The 21941-nt window shown below is 31.0% G+C and overlaps 1 protein-coding gene across 1 annotated transcript in view; it reads left to right on the forward strand.

Annotated features, from left to right (window-relative positions):
- The window catches only part of LOC118183932 (uncharacterized), a 92845-nt gene that overhangs the window by 24094 nt on the left and 46810 nt on the right, over positions 1-21941 (forward strand). Inside the window, exon 3 of the mRNA XM_085817789.1 lies at positions 17880-17993. The gene's annotated coding sequence lies outside the window, so the exon portion shown is untranslated. The remainder of the gene's footprint in view (positions 1-17879; positions 17994-21941) is intronic.

Here is a 21941-nt window from a genome sequence, read left to right on the forward strand (position 1 = left end):
TTTTCCTTTAGTTTTTAAATGACCTTGAAATATGCTTTCTATATGTTATTCAACTCTGCACAGTTTTGAAGTCTGTCATCACAATTTATATATATGTTCAAAACAATGTCTCTTTCCAAGAAATAACAATCTCAATACCTGTAATTTCGATTTCATTGTCACTTTTATTACTTATTTCACCTAAAGTCTTCTTTGATGAGACAGTTTGTTTCCAGTTTTATTTGAGTCCGAACCTGAGATGTTGTATTTAATATCTCAGTTATAAGTTACTAATCCCAGTTAGTTTTCTCTTTCTTTGTATATTTTCTGTAGTAATGTTTTTAAAATTAGTTTGAATTGAATGTCAAAATTTATTTCTTCCTGTGGAATATTTTTTACTTAAGTCTGCCCTTTTCTGTTTGGTGCATTTGCACAATTTGGTAGGAAAAAAATAATAAAAACTTTTGCACTTTTTAAAAAAGTTAATTACCTACAGATAGGCAATATATTGTTCTTGAGTCTTTCTGAAAAAAATCTCAGTTGTTAATTGCCCCGTTTTTACATATTTGTTTCATATCATATAATGGTAAGATTTTTAACACTTTTGTAATCTCGTTCTTGTGACTTTTCTGTTTCTTTAGCATTTAAGCAAAATAAAATACAGTGAGATCCAACTTAATGTAGGGTATGTGTTTCAATAAGTGGAGTATATGTTTCAATAAGTCCCAACTATAAACGAAACAGTGTTAACCAAGTTCATCTTAACATGCAAACAAAGATGGAGATAAATTTATGGAGATAAACTAAAGTGAACAGAAAATTAAAAAAAATATGTTTTTTGGTTGTATTTACAGTTAAATACTTTTTATTACATTAATTATAAAATTATTTATTGCTAAAAATTTTTATTCATGAAGCATTCATGTAATTGAAATAAAAGTTTGAGTAAAGAAGTTATGTTTATGATAAGGAAAGTTCTTCATTTGACATTTAAAATTTTTTTTTATGAGGAGGTCATCTAACATCATTTGCCTTTCCCTTCCTTTAGATAACGATTCCTTTAGATTCCTTCCTTTAGATATTAAAAAAAGGCGCTAAGATATGAGTTTTGGAAATTTGGATCTTCTTGAAGATTCTCTTCTGAGAATTTGAATGTTTTATCCTTATTTAAAAAATAAAATATAACTGATAATCCAGTTCACATAAATTTTTTGGGCTAGGTTTTGATCTTAGTATGTCGGTACTCATGTTAATAGTATGAGAAAAACCACATTATTATTTCTGTATAGAATACTGAAAAAGTCTAAAGCTTATTTTAAAAGAATATCCCTTTCTCAAAGAGTGTATATATGAGTTAGTTCAACATAGAAAGTCTTTGTTAGAAATTATTCTTCCCCTTTTCCCCTTCAACATATAACCCTCTTGTGCGTTACCAGATTCAAGCAAAGCTTTCTCAAAAACTTTTTTCATGCATTTTCCTCTAAAAAATTTGGTTATGTAACATTTGTATCACTCAAAAAAGCAATCGAATATTGTTTTGGGGGTAATTTTTTTTAAACATGCTTTTCTAGCACAGTTAAAGCTAAGTAATTTTTTATTTTATCTTTTCTTTCAAATATTATTTAAAATGGCAGCAGCATTTGCAACTATTTCTCCGTCACTATTGGTACTAACAGTGCATTTACTGTTGAGAATAATCACACTTACTCCCTGGTTTATGATTTGATGTTATATGTATATTAACCGTAACTGTTTATATTTTGAAAAAGGTTGTATTGGCAACAGTCATTGTAGTTTTTTTTTTTTTTTTTTTTCATGTGATATGTAGAAATGTGCTGTTCCATGTGCGGGATTAATTCCATCATTTAATAAAGCCTCTACTTAACTATCATTGCCCTCTGATTCACCTTTTCAAATCTTTACAGCAGAGCGTGGTTCTGATATTGAACACGCTAGAAGCGAAGTATTTATGTTTGTTTTGCAGAACTTATTTGTTTGGAACAGCATCGCACGTTAAGTGAAATTTGAAATGGCAGCACGTGATGAGAACACAAAGTATTGTGTTGAGCTGTTTAATGGTAAAAACTTTTCTCTGTTTAAGCGCCGTGTTGAAGCTGTGTTTGCAGCCAAAAAACTTGATAAATATTTAGACGTTGAAGCGGATGAAACAAAAGTTGCTGAAATCAAAGATGCGAAAAAGACTTATGCATTGCTGCTAACCATTCTAGATGATGCCATATTGGCGACCATGTCGACTGAATTTTCTGCATGTGAAATTTGGAGCAGTTTAAAGAATAAATACCATAAGGTGAGTGCAGTTAGTCAAATATTAGTATGAAAGAAATTATCGACTGAAGAAACGCTGAGATTGCAGTATGCAGTCATATATTAACGAACTGTTGGCGATTGTAAATGAACTGCGACTCTCGGGTGCTGAAGTCAAAGATATGGATAAAATTATTTATTTGTTGATGTCACTACCTGCTGAGTACGACATTATTAAATCGATGATTGAGAACCACCCAAATGAAATGCTTATGCTGAACTTTGTTATGCGAAGTCTCTTGAATGCTGAAGAATTGCAAGGTGAGAGAAATTCTTACGATTCTCGTGTTTCTGGCTCAAGTAATAATGTAGCTTTTAGCACTGATAAGCGTGATATTATCAAGTCTGCCACAAATGTAAAAGTAAAGGTCATATTGCCAAGCTTTGCAAGAAAAAATTAGTTTGTTTTGGATGTGGACACCTAGGGCATTAGAAGAAGGATTGCAGATTTAAGCATAAATCAGATTACAGAGAATCGGCTGCAGTAACATTCATGGATGGCGAGCCTGTTGGAAATTTCATTCTGGATTCTGGAGCATCTACACACATGTGTAATAAAGGTGAGTGGTTTGAAGAAATTAAACCTTTTTCTGGAACTGTTGCATGTGCTTCGAAAAATGATGTTTTAAAGGTAGAAGGTATTGGTACAGTACCTGGAACATTAAATGGAAGAGAAATATTACTTAAAGATGTGTTATATGTGCCTGAGTTGAACAGTCAATTAATATCTGTGAAGAATATTCAAAAAGCAAGTTACAGTGTAATTTTTAAGAATGATGTAGCTGTTATTGAAAAGAGGAATGTAAAATTTGAGTTTGCTAAACTCAATGAGAAAGGACAGTATGTGAGTCAATTTGAATCTGTTAAAGTTTCAACATACATTGCAAATCATAGTGCAGAATTATGGCACAGGCGCATGGGGCACTCATCTGATAAAAAATGGAAAAAAAAATTAAAAGAAATGGGTTTGCCAGTATCTGAGTCACCATCAAACTTTTGTGAAGAGTGCATACTAGCAAAACATTCCAACACTCTTATGAACAAAAACCCTAGAACCAGAGAGCATGTGCCGATGAGAACGGTACACACTGACATATGTGGTCCCATTGATCCACCTACTAGGGAAGGTGAAAAGTATTTTGCTACAATCATAGACGATTTTTTTAGATTTACTGAAGTGCATCTCTTAAAGCACAAGCGTGACATAAATGAAGTGTTTAAATTGTTCCTAAAGCAGAATCCTGATCTCTATAAAATCCTGTGTGATAATGCCAAGGAATGCATGTCTGGTGAACTAGCTCATTATTGCAAGAAAAATGGTTTTATGATAGATCCTGCTCCTTCATGTTCACCTCCTTTGAATGGCGGGGCTGAGAGAGCCAACAGATAACTTTTAGAGAAGGCCTGAGCTCTAATATGTAAAGCAAAGCTTTCTAAATCCTTTTGGGGTTATGCTGTATAGACAGCTACATATCTGAAGAATAGGATTTCATTCTTAAGAATAGACTGTTCAAAATCTACCTTATGAGCTCAAGTATGGGAAGTCCGCCTGGGTTTTCTTCCGCAGCGGATCCATTGACGCTGATGCGTATTTATTCGCCAAGCTCACCAACGGCTAATCAGCCATGATTTTAGCGGTGTATAGTTAAGTTCCAAGATATTTATCATATAGAAGCCATGATTTTAGCGGTGTACAAGGCAAGTTATAAGATATTTAGCATATAGAAGTAAAATAAATAGGTTGATAATGCGGAAGTGCGGTGTATAATTAACCCGGGAGGATGCACGCTGTATTATTTAACACGAGAACGCGCGTCGCAATTAAATGATATGCAAATGAAACATATTATTACAATTCAGTAAAATAATGCATTCTGTATTAATTTCAACATTTATTATATAATATAACTTAAAAATAATGTTAATTTTAAAATTAATAACAAATAAAAGTACTTACATTTTCTTCAGATGACTAGGAATCATTGATTTCTATGAGAAATTTGTGTTTTTTATTTTTGAATACAAGTATACATGGACAATGAGTTATATAATAAATTTTCAAATCAATTAGGCTCAAGAAGAAATAGATATTTTGTAGTTTATACATGAAGCTTCTATTTCACAGTGTTCTTGACATATTTTTTTTTACACTTCACACATACAGTTTTTGATTTTCTGTGTTTTTTTGTTAGCACATGTAACATCTCCGGTAACATAATTTTCTTTTCTTTGTTTGCGAAACTTCAAGAGAATCTTCGTTGTATTCCTACTGTTTCTGTTATGAATTCAATTGAGGACCTAAAAGTGCAAAGGCCAAATCAGAAGTGCCTGCTATTCCTGAACTTCTCTGGTGGAGTTTTAGTAGATAAAAGTAAGATCCTTGAATTTCTGCCAGCTATATTTAATAGCAAAAAAAATATGCTCATCAGTTTGATATTCTGGCTACATAATAAGTGCCACCCATTTCGTCGACTATATCAACTGCTCCTTTTGTCATGTTATAAAACGTAATTACTTCAGATTTCTTCAAATCTTCCATGCTTTCATCAATATGGTCATCATTGTGCACAGTTGACAAAAGGTTAACACATTTGTTCTTTTCAGCCATATAAGAAAGTAGCATTATATCCTTTTGAAACCCCAAGAGAGTTGAATGTTGTTATCTATTCTTATTCGACACAAATTCAGGTGGGATAATCTTCTTATCCTTGCATATTGTTCCAATGATAGAAATTTATTTAAGAAATTGGCCAATTCATAACTGGTATACCAACTGTCTGTGTCAAACAAAACATGACAATTCTGAAAAATGTTTCTTCCAGAATTGTATAATGGAGCTAGGATGCACTTTGCTTTTTCACAAGAACTGTTGACTTTCTTGTAGGACCTATCTGGCTGCTGACCTGAGTAAATTTCCATGTTCAAAGTATAGAAGGTTCTAAAATTAATGACTGTAAATATCTTTATACCATATCTTGCAGGTTTCTTAGGCATATACTGCCAAAAGGAGCATCGTCCTCGAAAAGGTTCTAGCTTTTCGTCCAAAGTCATGTATTCCCCTACATGATATAATTTCTGACAATTCTCGACAAAATTTTCAAACAAATCTCTTATTGGAGTAAATTTATCACTCTTTCTTCTATCATCTCGTGTTCCAACATTATCGTATCGTAAGGCACGAAAAATTAAAAGAAAACGCTTATAGTTCATTCATTTTATGAAAAATATCCGATCTTGTTCCATCAGTCTCCCATAATTCTCTAGCATTTACACGGGAGGATTTTTGTAATCCAGCTATGTATGAGTCCTAAAAAAGCAAGAAACTCTTCTTTCTCCATAGGTTTTGTGTCTCTCTTAAAATTTCCTGAAATATTTTTTACATAAGTATTAGAGAATCTCACAATCATTTCAATCATTGTGTCATCAATATTAGCTTCCCTGCATCGATGGGTGAAGCCACATCTTTAGATATATGTGTATTGCCAGGCAATTTTTTTGTGATATTATGGGAATCTTTGAATTCGAAAGTGTTCTTTCTTCCATTTTGTTGTTTTATCTTTTCCTACAAAATAGTCAGTTTGATCACAAGGAATGTCTTCTGTAGAGTTGCACTCTTTTTCTAATTCGGACTGATGATCACTAAATATATTGTAAAGTATTTCGCAGTAATTAACAAAATAACAGATGATCTTCTTAATAAAACATAAATTTTATTTTTAGTTTAGGGAAATAGATAGTTTGAATAAAATTCTTTAGTGGCAAAATTTTCATACAACTACTAGCTGGTAAAACTTCAGAATTCTCATTTTAAACAATTTCTTACATTGCTGAGCAATGGTTACATCATTCAAATATGGCATTGCCACTTCAATAATAAATATATATTTGTTAAATAACAAAATATTACAATATCTTCATTATATGAATCTTGTAAGAAAGTCCACCTCTGAAAAGATGTTTGGAAACTTATAAGAAATGATGTTCCGCAAATTTATCTTAAAATGGGCCTAATTCAATGCTATATACATTAGTGCAATTTAGAATATCCAAAGTGAGAATGGAAAAAGCAATATTCTCATTTCCATTTATGAAATAACCAATGCTGTTGACAAATTAATGTGTACCCTAGGAGAATTTCAGTTCCAGGATATCATTGAAATGATTTCTCCTTATAACAGATGGGGGAAAAACCCTGATGAAATTAAACATGACAACATCATTTTATTCTGAATGATGCAGCCATATGTATGAAAAAAGGCACATGAAACACTTCTCAAAATGTTGTATCTGAAATGAGTCGTAAATGCTTTACGTGAAAAGTTCATGAATTGTCGCCAGACGTTGACAAACCTAATTGTATTCTAAGAAAGATATTTTAAAATCTCTGTTATAGTGAGAGTCTTTGGAGAGACTGCAGCTGATATATTAGTTTTGACAAAGTGGGTAACATGGTCAAGTGAGATTGTTATTATGCCAAGCAGTAATAACTTTAGGGGGCATGACAGTGTGATGGCTCAAGATACTGAATACTGAAGATTCGAACTTGGGTCAAACTGCCAGTATTCAGCAATGTATTGCTCAACTGCTTGTGAACTTGAACAAAGGTATGAATATCTTGTTAGTGAAACCCATGATGTAAGAAAATCGGGAAACTTTATAAAGTTTTCAAGATTAAAACGTGGTTGATTTTGTTATGAATCCCATGATTCTGACATGTTTTAAATACACTCCTGTTACACGGATAGAGGCGGAATGATCATTGTCCTGCAGATACACAATGTCAATGTAGAATCTGAAGGAAAGTTTAGCTTATTCGAATATGGCAAAGAATACCAGCTATGGACCTGCAGAAAGATGCCTTTTTGAACAACTTGACACTGAAACTGGCTTGTATTTACATTACATATAAGGAAAACTAGAAAAATCAACCATGCAGCCAGCCCTTTAACCATGATATGAAACCAGATCAAACTACCAGTATTCAATATCAGTTGTAGGAAAAATCTGAAGAAAATGCTTGCAATATCATGTAATCAGAAATTAACTTTGTGTTGCATAGCAGGATTACTTTTGCAAGTGTCGAGGTAGAGAATACTACTTTTTTTTTTTTCTTTTTTGTTTCTTTTTCTTTATATAGGTATTTGGCCATGGTATTCATTACATAAAAATCTCTGTCATTCATATAGAATGCTAATATTTTTAGTAAAAAGTGTCTTTTTCATTCACATTTGCTTATCGATATTCTCAAAATTATGTTTAATAATTAGTGCTACTGTACATTTAATAGATTAATGGATTCATTACTAAATAATATATTTAAAACATTCATTTTACACAAGCAATTTTTCAAAGTTGTTTTTAGAATTTGCTTGCTGATAGCTTAAAATATTTTATTTTGAAACAACCGTTTTCTTCGTAATAAATTTGACAATGCCAAGTATCTTCAATAATATTCAAATCCTTTAAAGTAGCATTGTAAATAAAACTAGAATAAACATTATACATCTTGTTATCTTTTAAGATTCATTCAAACTTTGATTAATTACTCAAAGCAGTGGTTTACTAACTCTGATGATCCTGGGAATACATAAAAGTATTTTGTCATCTCAGAGAACCAATAATATATATATATATTTTTCATTCTAATCATCTATTGTATATAAACACCTAGCATCCTCTGAATAGTAATTTTTAAAAATGCATTAAAAATATATCAAATTTTTAAGCATGAAAACTGATTTAATTCTTATTATTTTAGGTAAAAATAACAGTAATAAAAATAAAAACTTAATTTTTTAAAACGTATATTATTGCGGCCCATGTTAATCATAATATTTTAGGAGCCTTATGGTTGTGCATGTTTAAAGTCTTTTAAAAATTACGTAAGAACACAGCCATACTATTCTAAAAAGCCGTGTTATATTCCCCACCCCCGCCGATTTTCACCACCTCACCCGGTAGTGACGCATTCCTAGCCAGCGGCAAAACGGAGCCCCGAACAGATGAGAAATATTCTCTGTCTAAAAGCGACCCAGGTTGCTGCCTCCGACAAACCAATTCGCCGGGTTACCAGCTTTGAACTTTTATCGCCGTCTTTGGCGATGTTTGCATTTAACGGATCCTTTGCGGAAGTGCTTCCTAGAATTCCATTCTTAAGAATAGACTGTTCAAAATCTACCTTATGAGCTCAAATATGGGAAGCCTGCCTGATTTGAATATTATTAAGGTGTTTGGATCTGATGCATACATGAGAGTTCCTGATAACTTAAGAAAGAAATTGGATACAAAATCAAAAAAGATGATTTTTATTGGATACTCTACCATGGGTTATCGTTTACTGAACCCAGTCACAAATCATGTTGTGGTTTCTCGAAGTGTGTTGTTTAATGAAGAGAAAAAGAAATGTATCTCAGTTCAAGATGATTTTTCCATAGAAAGTAAAGATCTTGCTAAAGATGAAGTAATATATGATTCAAGGGATGTAGAATCCAGAAATCTTGAAGAAAGTCATGAAGAAATTACTAGGAAAAGAAGAAGTATAAAATTACCTGTAAAGTTGAATGATTACTTTGTGCATGAAGCTAATGTGGCAACTCTTGATACAGTAACAAATGAGGATATAACAACATTGCCAAAAGAAGAGAAAGTCGTATGGAGGAAAGCTATGGATGAGGAAATAGCTTCTCTTAATAAAACTGAAGTGTTGAAGTTAGTCAACTTCCCAAAGGATGAAAAGCCAATATCCTGTAAATGGGTGTTGCGTATCAAAGGAAACAATGTTTACAAGGCTAGACTGATTGGTCGTGGCTTTGAACAGAAGCCAGGCATTGATTACTTTGAGACCTATGTTCATGAAATTAGTACATCATCACTTTGACTTGTGCTGGCTATCATTATTCAAAAGAATCTTGAAATCTGTGCATTAGATGGAAAGACTGCATTTCTGAATGGTGATCTCCAAGAAACAATCTACATGGAACAACCAATGGGCTACAGTGACAACAGTGGTTGTGTGTGCAAGCTTCTCAAGAGGCTTTATGGACTTAAGCATGCACCGATGCAGTGGTTCAAGAGATTTACTGATTTTATAATTCAGTTAAACTTCCAACAACTAAACTGTGAAGCATGTACTTTTGTTAGAAGAACAAAACAGAGTGAAATATTTACTGTGCTGTATGTGGATGACTTGCTAATTGCTGGTTCTAATGATTCAGAGGTAAGAATTGTGATTGAATTACTTAGAAATGAATTTGAGATGTCCAAGGCTGAAGTTGCAAATGAATTTCTACGAATAATTTATATATTCACAGAACAAACTTACTTTAGGCCAAAATGCTTATGTTGAAAAATTGTTAAATAGATTTAGAATGTTAGATTGAAAGCCATCTGATATTCCCCTAGTGCCTAAGTCAACTTCATCAAATTTTGTGAATGGTGAAAGATTTCATGGTCCTTATCATGAACTTGTTGTTAAATAAATCGATATCATATGAAGAAGCAAGTCGAAAAATAAGAAACGTATCTTTTCACATTTTTTACTGAAACTTAACAACACGTGCACAACATTACAACGGCATCCATAGCTCGCACAGAGAGAGAGAGAGAACTTGGTGTTGCCAATATGGTAAAGATAAATGTACCAAACTAACGTGCCTCCTTACATTTATATTTACTAATTACAAACAAACATAGATATAAGCAACCTTTTAATCTTTACCATTTACAATTAAGCATAGATATAAACAATAACATTCAACACTTAACACAAATTATTTTTAAAAAAAGTTTCTTTCATTAACTTAAATGTTAAAATCAAAGTTAAACACAATTTAGTTTACATAAGGACATTACCAAAATCTATTTCATTTCAAGCAAAAATATTTAAATAAACATCACTTAAATAAACAGTATACAAAATTTATTTCAATTTCAAACCTTCTCTAAATTTCATAAATTTAATCTTTCCTAAAGACTTAGTAAAGATATCTGCAATATGTGATTCTGAATCAATCTTTACAATTTCAATTACTATATTTTGAACATTTTTGTGAACATAATGATATTGAACTTCTATGTGTTTTGAATTTTTAGTGAAGTTCCCATAATTAGCAATAGCCAAAGCTCCTGAATTATCTTCATAAATTTTAATGGGGCGAGTTATATCAGCAAAAGCATCATTTACAACATTTTTTAAGAAATTAATTTCTGTCACAGCGTCAGATAGAGCAATATATTCGACAAAAGTGGAAGATTTTGTCACACAACTTTGCTTTTTGGATTTCCAGTAAATTGGATTACCAAATAATTCAATAACAAACCCAGTAGTTGACTTTCTGTCAACAATATCACCTGCCCAATCAGCATCAACATAACAATTCATAATATCAGTTTTAAGATTTTTACTATAGGTTAATTTTAGATGTTTTGTTAAGTACAAATACTTTAAAACTCTCAAAGCTTATTTAAAATGTGTTTCATCATAACAATTTTGAAATCTACTTAAATGATTTACGCTGAAAGATATGTCTGGTCTAGTACCATGACTAATATACAAGAGTGCTCCTATTAGATTTCTATATTTGACATTTTGATTTAAATTAGATTTGCTTAGTTTAAGATCTCCATTGGTGTATCACAAAGCTTTGAATTTTCAATACCATACAGTTTAGCTAAAGATTCAATATAATTTTCCTGACTCAGTGTTAAGATATTACTTTTCTCATTATCATATTCAATATCAATTCCAATGTAGCTTTTTATTTTATTTAAATCCTTCATTTTAAATTTATTATGTAGTTGTTCCTTAATATCATTAATTACCCGAGTATCTCTGCAACACATCAACAAATCATCAACATATAAAAGAATATATACAAATACATCATTTTCAGATTTTACATAAAAACAATAATCATATTTACTTCGACGAAATCCTAGACTCTCAATATACTCGTTAAAACACTCATACCAAGCACGAGGGCTTTCTTTCAACTCATATAGTGCTTTCTTTAATTTATACACTCTATTTGAATTATCATTATAGCCTTGTGGCTGTTTAACATAAACCTCAGACACAACATAACCATTTAAAAAGGCAGTCTCAACATCCATTTGATGAATATTTAAATTATACTGACAAGAATATGAAAGTAACAGTTTTAAGGTTTGCATCTTAATGGCAGGGAAGTAAGTATCCTCAATACTATCTTTTTGCTGGAAACCTCGAACCACTAATCTAGCTTTAAAAACATTAACTGGTTTTCTTTTGAATACCCACTTTACATCTAAAATTGATTTATCCTCTGGTTTAGTCACTAGTGTCCAAGTGTTATTTTTAACAAGACTGTTCATTTCACTGTCCATTGCCTCTTTCTAATGTCCAGCCTCACTGCATGTTGTCACCTCCTCAAAGTTACCTGGAACTGTAGCATCACAAAAATTTGCACTAACACAGTAGTACCCGAATTCTTCATGCAATTGAACTGTGCCTTCTTGGTCTCATTCCACTTTTTGTTTCATCTTCATTTATCACACTGTCCTTGGAGTTATCATTACTCGATTCACACGACACTTCTTGAGGTTCATTCTTCTTATTTGTATCATCATCACAACCTACACACATTATGTCTTCTTCAATAATATCAACATGCCTGGCAACTATTATTCTGTTATTCATCGAAACTCTATATCCAACTTCTGTATACCCAAGTAAAATTCCAAATTCAGCTTTTTTATCCCACTTAGACTTTCTCTTTTCTTCTGGTATTCTTACACACACTCTACTTCCGTATAATTTCAATTCATTAGCAGATGGTTTCCTATTGAAAAATAGTTCATATGGCATCTTCTTTACAACAGTATTTGTTAATATCCTGTTTTTCAAATAAGCAGCAGCTTTAATTACTTCAGGCCAGTAACATCTGTCAACTTTTGCTTCGGCTAAAAGACATCTTGCCATATCCATTATAGTTCTGTTGTAACGCTCAGCAGTACCATTTAATTCATGTATATATGGTGGGCATGACTTTATCTTGAAACCTTTTTCTCTTGCAAATTTGTATATCTTGCTATTCATATATTCACTACCATTATCACATCTTAGTTCTTTGATAGTCTTCCCTGTTAAATTTTGAATTTCATTTACATATTCAATTAAGCAATCAGAGACTTGATCCTTAGATTTGATACAATAAATTTTTGCCAACTTGCTATAATCATCAATAAAACTCACAAAGTATTTTTCACCATTACATCCAATTGTTCTGTGAGGTCCATTTACATCTGTATGTATAATCTCCAGAATATCTTCTGCTTTTCTTCTATTATTCTTGAATGGTAAATTGTGTATTTTATTTTCAATACATATGGCACACTTCATATATTCGGTTTCTATTTTCTTAGGGATTCCTTCTAATAGCTGATCTTTGCACATAATATCCAGATATTTAAAATTTACATGTCCAAATGAACGGTGCAATTTTTCTTTTAATGTTAACTTATTGTTGGTCAAATTTGCAAATATTTTACTATTTTTAACATAACTCTTTACTTTATATAATCTTTCTTCTTTCTTTGCTACTGCTACTAATGAACCATTGACATCATATATTTTAGAAAACTTTTCTTTTGAAACTATTTTATGATTATCAGTAATCTTCGAATAACTTAATAAATTTGCTTTCATTTCTTTTACATAAAATACATTCTTCAATGTTACGATAGATTCAGAGTTATATACAGGAAAAGAAGCTATTATATTGCCAACCTTTGTAGCTTTCAAAATCCTTCCGTCACCGACTTTCACTTGAATAGGATCCTTCAAAGTGACTTGCTCTTTGAAATATTCATCACTGTTTATAATGTGGTCTGTGCATCCGCTATGCAGTAACCAATTGATTTCATTTTTATTTGTCACAGTATTTACACTGAAACTTGTCATGTTACTTTCGATAACAGTGGTATGAAAACTATTGCCTTGATGACTGTTTATTCTCTGGTTAGAGTATGTTCCATGTTCATGATGTCCACTAAAAGCACGACTACGTCCTTGATTGTTTGAAGAACTTCGACCGCGATAATTAGTGGAGCCATTACCACGATAGTTCCTTTGATGAACATGCCAACAATTCTTTTTAATGTGACCAGGTTTTTCACAATTATAACAGACATTCCCTTGTGGACCCGATTTGCTTGTTTCAATTTTGAACGCATTTGATTTTTCTGCTGGTGCACAATCTTCATAATCATTTTTCTCTTCAAGTAGTTTTGATTTGATTTTGCTCTTTAGGTAATCGACTGTTCTGTCCTTCTCTGGTAATACATCTATTAAGTCACCAATGTGACTGTAATTTGAAGGTAATGCTCTTAGCATATAGTTAAATTTTTCCTGTTCCATCATGGTGGCGCCGGCATGTTTCAGTTCGTTCACATACTTCTCAAAATCATCGAAAAATATATTTACATCAGGATAATTTTTCAGTTTCGCACATTCTAAGTTATTTCGACAAACAATTTGTAGAGATGTTGAAGTTTTTAAATACATTGCATCAAATTTCGTAATTATATCAAATGCAGTCTCACACACGCGAATATATTCCAATTGCTTGCTTGTTATGGTGCCGTAAATGTAATTTGTAGCTTGGATATCCTTTTCTTCCCATTTTTCCACGTCATCATTTTCACTGACTTTTCGCTGAACCACATCTTTACACTTTTTAAATTGAAGAAATTTCATCATACGCACTTTCCAATTAAAATAGTCCAAACCATCAAATAGCGGTATGCCGATATCGCTGCTTCTTGTACATGCCATTTTTATGCTATTACCGGTAACTTTTAAAACAAATTATAACTACTAAATTCTTCATTCATATTCACAGACCACGAGAACTGCTACCATGTTAAATAAATCAATATCATATGAAGAAGCAAGTCGAAAAATAAGAAACGTATCTTTTCACATTTTTTATTGAAACTTAACAACACGTGCACAACATTACAATGGCATCCATAGCTCGCACACAGAGAGAGAGAACTTGGTGTTGCCAATATGGTAAAGATAAATGTACCAAACTAACACTTGCTGTACCTATCTATGACAACTCGTCCTGATATTCTGTTTTCTGTGAACTGTCTGAGTCAGATACAAGAGCAACCCAAAAGTGCTTGGGCTTTATGTTGATGCTGATTGGGGGTCAGATACATATGATAGAAAATCTATTTCTGGGTATATTATTTTCTTTAATGATTGTCCTGTAACTTGGTCTGTTAAAAAGCAAACGGCCATTGCTCTGTCCTCTATTGAGGCAGAAATTTTGGCTTTAGCAAAAGCTATTCAGGACCTAACTGTATTTTATAATGTATCTAAAGAAATTTTATGAGTCGACAATATTAAAAGTTTCAGTTTATGAGGATAATCAGTCTGTAATTAAAGCAATATTAAATGAAAGTAATTGTGCTAGACTAAAACATTTGGATATTAAATTAAAGAATATTAGGGATATTGTAAAATTGTATGATATAAATCTTGTATATGTTTCTAGTGAAAATCAGTTAGCTGATTTGTTTAGAAAATGCTTGCCTAAACCAAGATTATGTTATTTAAGAGATAAATGTAAAATAATATGTGATTAAGGGAGGGTGTTGAGAATAATCACACTTACTCCCTGGCTTATGATTTGATGTTATATGTATATTAACCGTAACTGTTTATATTTTGCTTAGGTTGTATTGGCAACAGTCGTTGTAGTTTTTTTTTTTTTCGGTGTGATATGTAGAAATGTGCTGTTCTATGTGTGTGATTAATTCCATCGTTTAATAAAGCCTCTACTTAACTATCATCGTCCTCTGATTCACCTTTTTAAATCTTTACATTTACATTTGTCTGTTGTATCTTATCCTTTTGTTTATAAATCCTTAGAATGGAAAGTTTTCTGTAAGATTTTGACCCTTGAATTTCAGAATTTTTAACAAAATTTTTTTTGCCTCTTAAAGTAAAGGGACCTGTATCTGATCACAATATTGACAGAATTTTAACGAAAATCTCTGTGAAACTAAGGTTGCTTTTTTTATGTGATTTAAAATTTTACACTGCTTCCATTTGATGGTGTTAATCACAAACCTACTATGACTGCTGTTTGATTTTTCAAGGTAACTGAATTTGAGTCAGTCAGTTGCAATGTCAGTCAAGTCCTGTCACTTCCCCTGGAGTCTTGACATAACTCACTCATTCATTCAAACATAGCCAACAATCACATGATGTAAACATTTATTAAGGAAGAAAAAGCTGGATCAAATCCATCTTATGATCTTTTCGAGTTCCAGAGAGAAATCATGGTGATGTATCATTTTGCTTGTACTTGTTAGGCACATACAAAGTATGTAATAAAGGTAGTTATGTATTATGGCAACCTCCTTAATATGATGTATAATTTTGATTGTAGCTGCTAGGCATGAACATCTATATCTCTCGTTCTACTGGGCCGATTGATGAAATTCAACTTGTGTTTTTTATATCTCGAAAGCACGACTTAGATGTACATTAGATTTATGTATAGCGTTGTTCTAGTATAGGTATTTTGACACAAAATCGGACTTTTTTTGAAATGACATGCCAATGTTTTTCCATATTTTGATTTGATGACTTAAATTATTTCTTGTAAAAATCACATAAGTAGTTTTTAAAAAATTAGGTCTCAAAATTTTAGCTCCTCCATGTTAGTTGAATTTTATGTATATTTATTAATATCTTATTTTTTATTAAACTACTTGAAACTTCCTTTTTTTTTCACATTTCAAAATTTAGGTTTATTCCAAATATAATTAGCTCATTTTTTATGAATTATTTTTAAAATTTGTATTTTTAAATAATTTTTGTAAATTTTTCGAAAAAAATTTTGAATTATAATCTATAAAATGTTTACCATCGTATTAAAGTAGATGTATTTCTAAGCATACGTGCAAAAAATTAGAGTTTTTTATTCAAAATTTCCTAAGATATATGTGAATTTACATTTTGGCGTGTTTTGAAATTTGCTGTATTTACTATAAGCAATAATAACAAAAATGTGATTTACGCACTTTGTTAAAATTATTGGAAAGAATGAACAATAGACCTTTTTTCCCCCTCGTGCATCAATGAAAAAAAGGAAAGTAAGTAGGTTACTATAAATTAAGAATCCTACCAAGTGAATTATTCTTGGCGTAAATTGAAAAAATTGCTCCAAGATAAATGCTTGAATTTCTCTATAAGTTTCGCACCAAATTTTACATTTTAATATTTAGGCATAATTTGAGTCATGCAATTGAAATATTGAAAAAAATTGGCATGTAATTTCTGAAAAAGTCCGATTTTGTATGAAAATATCCATGTTAGAACAATGCTATATATAAATCTAACATATATTCGAAGTCATGCTTTCGAGACACGAAAAACGCAATTTGAATTTCATCAATTGGCCCAGTAGAACGGGAGATGTAGAACTGTCCCAATTTTTTGGTGCAGTGTACAAGGGTGCCTAATAAAGGTAGATGCATATTATCACAACCACCATAATATTATGCATAATTTTGTTTGCAGCTGTTAAGTATGTGCAAGGTAAATATAAATCTTTAAGGTAAAAATAAGGGAACAAAATTCTGTTTAATTTCAGCAGGAATATTTTATTTTGCCCTAAATTTACTCAAGGGAACAATAATAAGATGCATTTTGTATATAATTGGTTTGCAATACTGAGTTTGGGGAATTCTGTGATTTTTTTTTCAATGCAAAAATCCATCGCTAGGTAAATGGGGAAAGGAACAAACAGCATTAACAAATAAAGGAAGATTTTGCAAAAACCGTGTTATATTCTTTAAATGTGTCAAGTAATCCTTATTAAGTAATTAAAATTTGTATTTAAAAAAACTTTATATATATTTTCTTTTGATATGTTGATAACGTCTGCCAGTTTATGGTAAATGTCTGTATTTTGGGAATAATTAACAAAAAAAAAAAAAAAAAAAAAATGTCACGAAATTCACCAACTGGCACCCCATAAGTAATTTTACCCTTTCATCTGAAAAAATAGTGAAACTGCTCCAAGGTGGTTGTGTTAATATGTAAGTACCCTTATAAATTTCCCAGTACTGGCATCTAGGTCAATGCATGTGACTTCCTGGACACAAGATCTTTTTAAAGAACTGACAGGCTTATTATAAAATACAATACATATAATAACAACATTAGCCAAATGGCAAAAATGTTATGTATCTTCAGAATCAATATATTTCGCATAATTATCTCTGTTTAAATAATAGTCATTAATTAATTTTAATCTCACTTAGTTACTTGAACAGGGCCATTTTTTAAGTTTACTTCCTGATAGTTTGGTAAAATGCAACCATTAACTGAAATGTTTTGAAGACATTAAAAAAAGAATGTGAATGATCAATATGAAAATTTTCCGAGTGGATTTTTATGTATAGTTATTTCTAAAGTTATATTAAACTAATCGAAATACATCATTAGACTATAATGCAGTAAACTGAATTAGTTTAATGTATTTTCTTATATTATATCTTGTTTACTTTTGTAGGTTTCATATTATTCCCAAATGAAGTTGGATCTTTCAAATCATATGCTTTCATTCCAAACTTTATATTGAACTCAGCTTTACTCAGTTATTGATTTTGTGTCTTTAGGATTTCTAGTAAGTTTACTTCTTTTGTTTGTTACTTAATTAGTTGGATTAACCAAATAAATGTTTGGTCACTAATATTTTGACAAGAAAAGAAATTTATCAGTGTGCAAATGTAATACATTGCATTTTGAAGGAAAGATGTAATTAAATTGTCAGGTGTGAAAAGGTATCATGTTAAAAATGTTACATTTTACAGGAACAACAAAAAACTATTCCCACTCCCCAAGAATGCCAGAAGTCAAAAACAAATAATTATGAGATTGGTATAGCTAGGATCCAAGTGATCCAGCATCATTTAAGCAATTTAGTTGTTCATGGACCTGCCCTTCCATAAAATTTAAAAAAAAAAAAAAAAAAAATTAAGCATATCCCCATTTTACAAACTGTAATATTTTTTCTTCCCAGATTGGTCACAAAATAGAAAATTATGAAAAATTTGTTGCTCTTTCTAAAAACCCAATGTCACATTAAAAAAATATAGATTTAGAAAAACATTGTTATAAAAACTAGGTATAATCTACCTGTTGTAAATTATAAAATAATAAATAATAATAGCTTTAAAATTTAAATTTTATTTTGTTTGGTAAACAGACTCAAAACTAGTAAAGAGCTGTTAAAAATATAATAAACAATAAGTAGGAAAAAAAAAAACAGGAGTGTTCCCAATTATAATGAAACCTTAATAATCTCTTTTGCCCTACTCCTAGTTGCTTTCTATTCCTGTTGTCAGCCAGTGCATGCTGAAGTTTTTAAAGTCTGTATGCTCATTCGGTCTGTGAATGCTCTTTTGAACATCCATGATCTTTTTTCTATTAATGAAATTGTTTCCTTCACTAAATGCTGTTTGGTTTAACAGGGTCATGGAAGTGCTGCAAAATTTTCTGAGGGTTAACATGTTTTGTCTCAAACCGCATATGAAAAGAGATGCCTTGACTTTACATGGATCACAGATGACAAAATGCGATATTAAAGATACTGTGAAGGCTACTTTAGCTTCATTTCTGATATGCCAGCTGTAGCTTTCATCTCATACTCTTGACATTTTATAGACAGTAGTCCCTGACGTCTTGAACTTCTTGATTTGATCAGGGCCTGCTCGTATTACCTTAAATTTTGCTTTTTCGCTTGACATCTTTCTCATTTCTTCATATTCTTTTAACTTGTAGATGCGATCAATTCTGATGATATTGCATTTGACTGTTCTGAAATATATATCCCATGGGAGAACCCAGTGACCCTTTATTGACCATTTTGTGTTTGACATTTCAGCAGTTTTTACAAAGAAACTTTTTTTGTGGTTCACTTTTAAGCCCTTCATAAATGAGAAATGATCAATATGCGCACTGATTCAAAAAACGCTGAGGAGAACGTTCGGATATGGGAGTTATGAGTGGGGGCAACACCAGCAGTTCGATACCTTTATTTGCAAAATATATTAAAGCACTTTACAACAAATGCATCTCAGTTTAAAAATTACAACAAATCCATGCTTAGATTTTGCCTTATACTGATTGTCTTGAAAAAAGCTTTCAGTTATGGTTTATTGATACTCAAGATCTACACAGTTAAAGCCATAGCTAGGGTTTTCAGCGCCCGGGGACAACTAAAGATTTTGCACCCCCTCCTGGATGTCAAGAATTGAAAACATTCTATTCTAAAATTTCTTAACTTTAGTTTGTTAATGTAACACTTTTAAAAGTTTATTTTTATGTTTGATAAAGTATTCTTAAAGGCATGTTGAACTAACTGAAATAAATCATTAGATTTCTGTTGTCTAGAGTTTGATAATCAAGTTAAAAAGATGAAAACATAAAGTTTAAGACATAAAAAGTATTCTACATTGCATAAAAATTTTATTTTTGTTGTCGCACTTTTATAAATAAATTTTTACTTCTGTAGATTAAGTTTAGAATTTCAATAAATTCAAAGTTTCCAGTTTATTTCTTCTGCAGTTGCAGTTTTAAATTTGTTAATTTCTAGTAAGATTTTATTTATTTATTGCATTTTTTTTTTAAAAGCAGCTTATATGGAACATATTTGAGAAAAATACCTTCCAGAAAGAACATCGTTCAATTTTTTTTGATGAATGATGATGACCTTTTGATGAATTGGTTAACGCACATTATTGGAATCGACATCAGTTTTAAGTTTTATATCTTTTCATGCATTTCTTGAATAAAAGCTTCGTTTCTTTTCATATATTTCTTAATAACTAATTCTGTAAATTGAACTGTCATTTAAAATTTAAAAAAAAAAAATTAATTGTTTTCCGTGGTTGAGGTAATGCTCATTTTCTTAATAAATATTGCATTGCTCATATTTTAAATTACAAGTCTAATTTTACTTTTAAGGTTATGCAGTTGTGTATAATGTAATTAGACAAGTGCTTATTTTTTCCTTAAAATGTGCTTGAAAAGTGCTTATGGGTGCTTATTTTTTTAACTAAAATGTGGCTACGAACCCTGTAAAAAATATAAAGAAAACATATGATGGTAATATTATGCATTTAGATGTTAAATCTGTTCCATGATGTATTTTTTCCTATGATATTCGTTTCAGTTTACATATGCTGAATGATCTTTTATTTTTCATTTTACATTTTTAATCTTTTTCTGATCTGAAACTGAAAATACTATAAAGGCAAAAAGATATATTTGAACTAATTCTAAATTTGCCCAAGATCAATTCAAGTAAACTTTTAATTTTCCATTGAATTAATGTTATAAATATATTTACTGAAGTTTCCAGATACAGATTTAATTTCAACTACAAGACATAACCATTTGATAAGAGCAGTCCTTAAAATTTTAGGCAAAACCCACTTGCAAGACAGAAAATTTTCATTCTTAAAAAATTTACTTCAAACATTAACTGGGTGAACAGAAAGAGTTAGTTTTTAAGTTACACACTAAGCTAAATCTGGTCTTTAAATTTTGCAAACATTTTCAGTCAGGCTGAAATATGTAGCTTTGTCTTTAATAATGGCAGAGTTTTTAAATGTGTAGCATCATCATTTAGAATTCTACTGTATGATATGAAGTACGGAAGGCAAGAGAGGGAAGTATGGGATGTCCATTTTACATAGAATGTTTTAAATGACATAATTATACCTTGGTCTAATAGTTGTGACATAAATAAAATTTGTATGTTTGCGTGTTCCAAGACAGGATGACCAGATGCTTTGTTAAGAATAAGAAGAGCTTTAAATTTGAGATCTTTCACATTCATATATCAGCTGATCTCTGGAACATAACTTTTGTTGAACCATTCTGTAAGGATAGCAATAGTCATTCAGGTCTTCTTTGCTGTCCAGTGAACTTTACTGGTATCTGCACCTTTCACTGAATGGGAGCGTAGGTTTTGATTTACCAGCAGTGCTTTCAACATAAGATCTCTTGGAGCAGAGCTTATTAATAAGGTCATACAATCCGTAACTTTCTTAAAACCATCAGCAATTTTCCGCGATTTAGTTACATGCATTCTGTTCTGTACTTTCTTTTCAATTTTCAATATTTCTGGCTTGCAGAAAATGTTTTTTTTTTTTTTTTTTTTTTTTTTTTTTTTTTTTTAAAGATGAAATTATTGCTTTCTATAAATTTTTAGTGCTGTATATTTAATAGCATTTCTATCTATTGGTTCTCTTTTTTGTGACTTATCTTCTGTCTATGTTACCAGATTCTTTTTGGTTTAATTTCTTGACAATGCCTTTTGTAAAAGACAATGAATTAATACTTACATTTTTTCCAGAATATGCCGATTTGCTAATTGCAGCTTCATTTTTCTTTTTGGTTCTTAAAGTAGTGCCATGTACTCCAAAATGTTTTACTATAGACATAACATCTTGTCCTATTAAAGACTATCTAAAATTTGAATTTTAAGCTCTAAAGAAATCACTTTTTAGTTTGTTAATAAGAGAATTATGTGACATTGGGTTACAGAAAAATATCACAATTATTA

This window comes from Stegodyphus dumicola, chromosome 5 (assembly GCF_044657685.1).
Source record: "Stegodyphus dumicola isolate Sdum_Otavi_A_Nest chromosome 5, ASM4465768v1".
NCBI lineage: Eukaryota > Metazoa > Arthropoda > Arachnida > Araneae > Eresidae > Stegodyphus > Stegodyphus dumicola.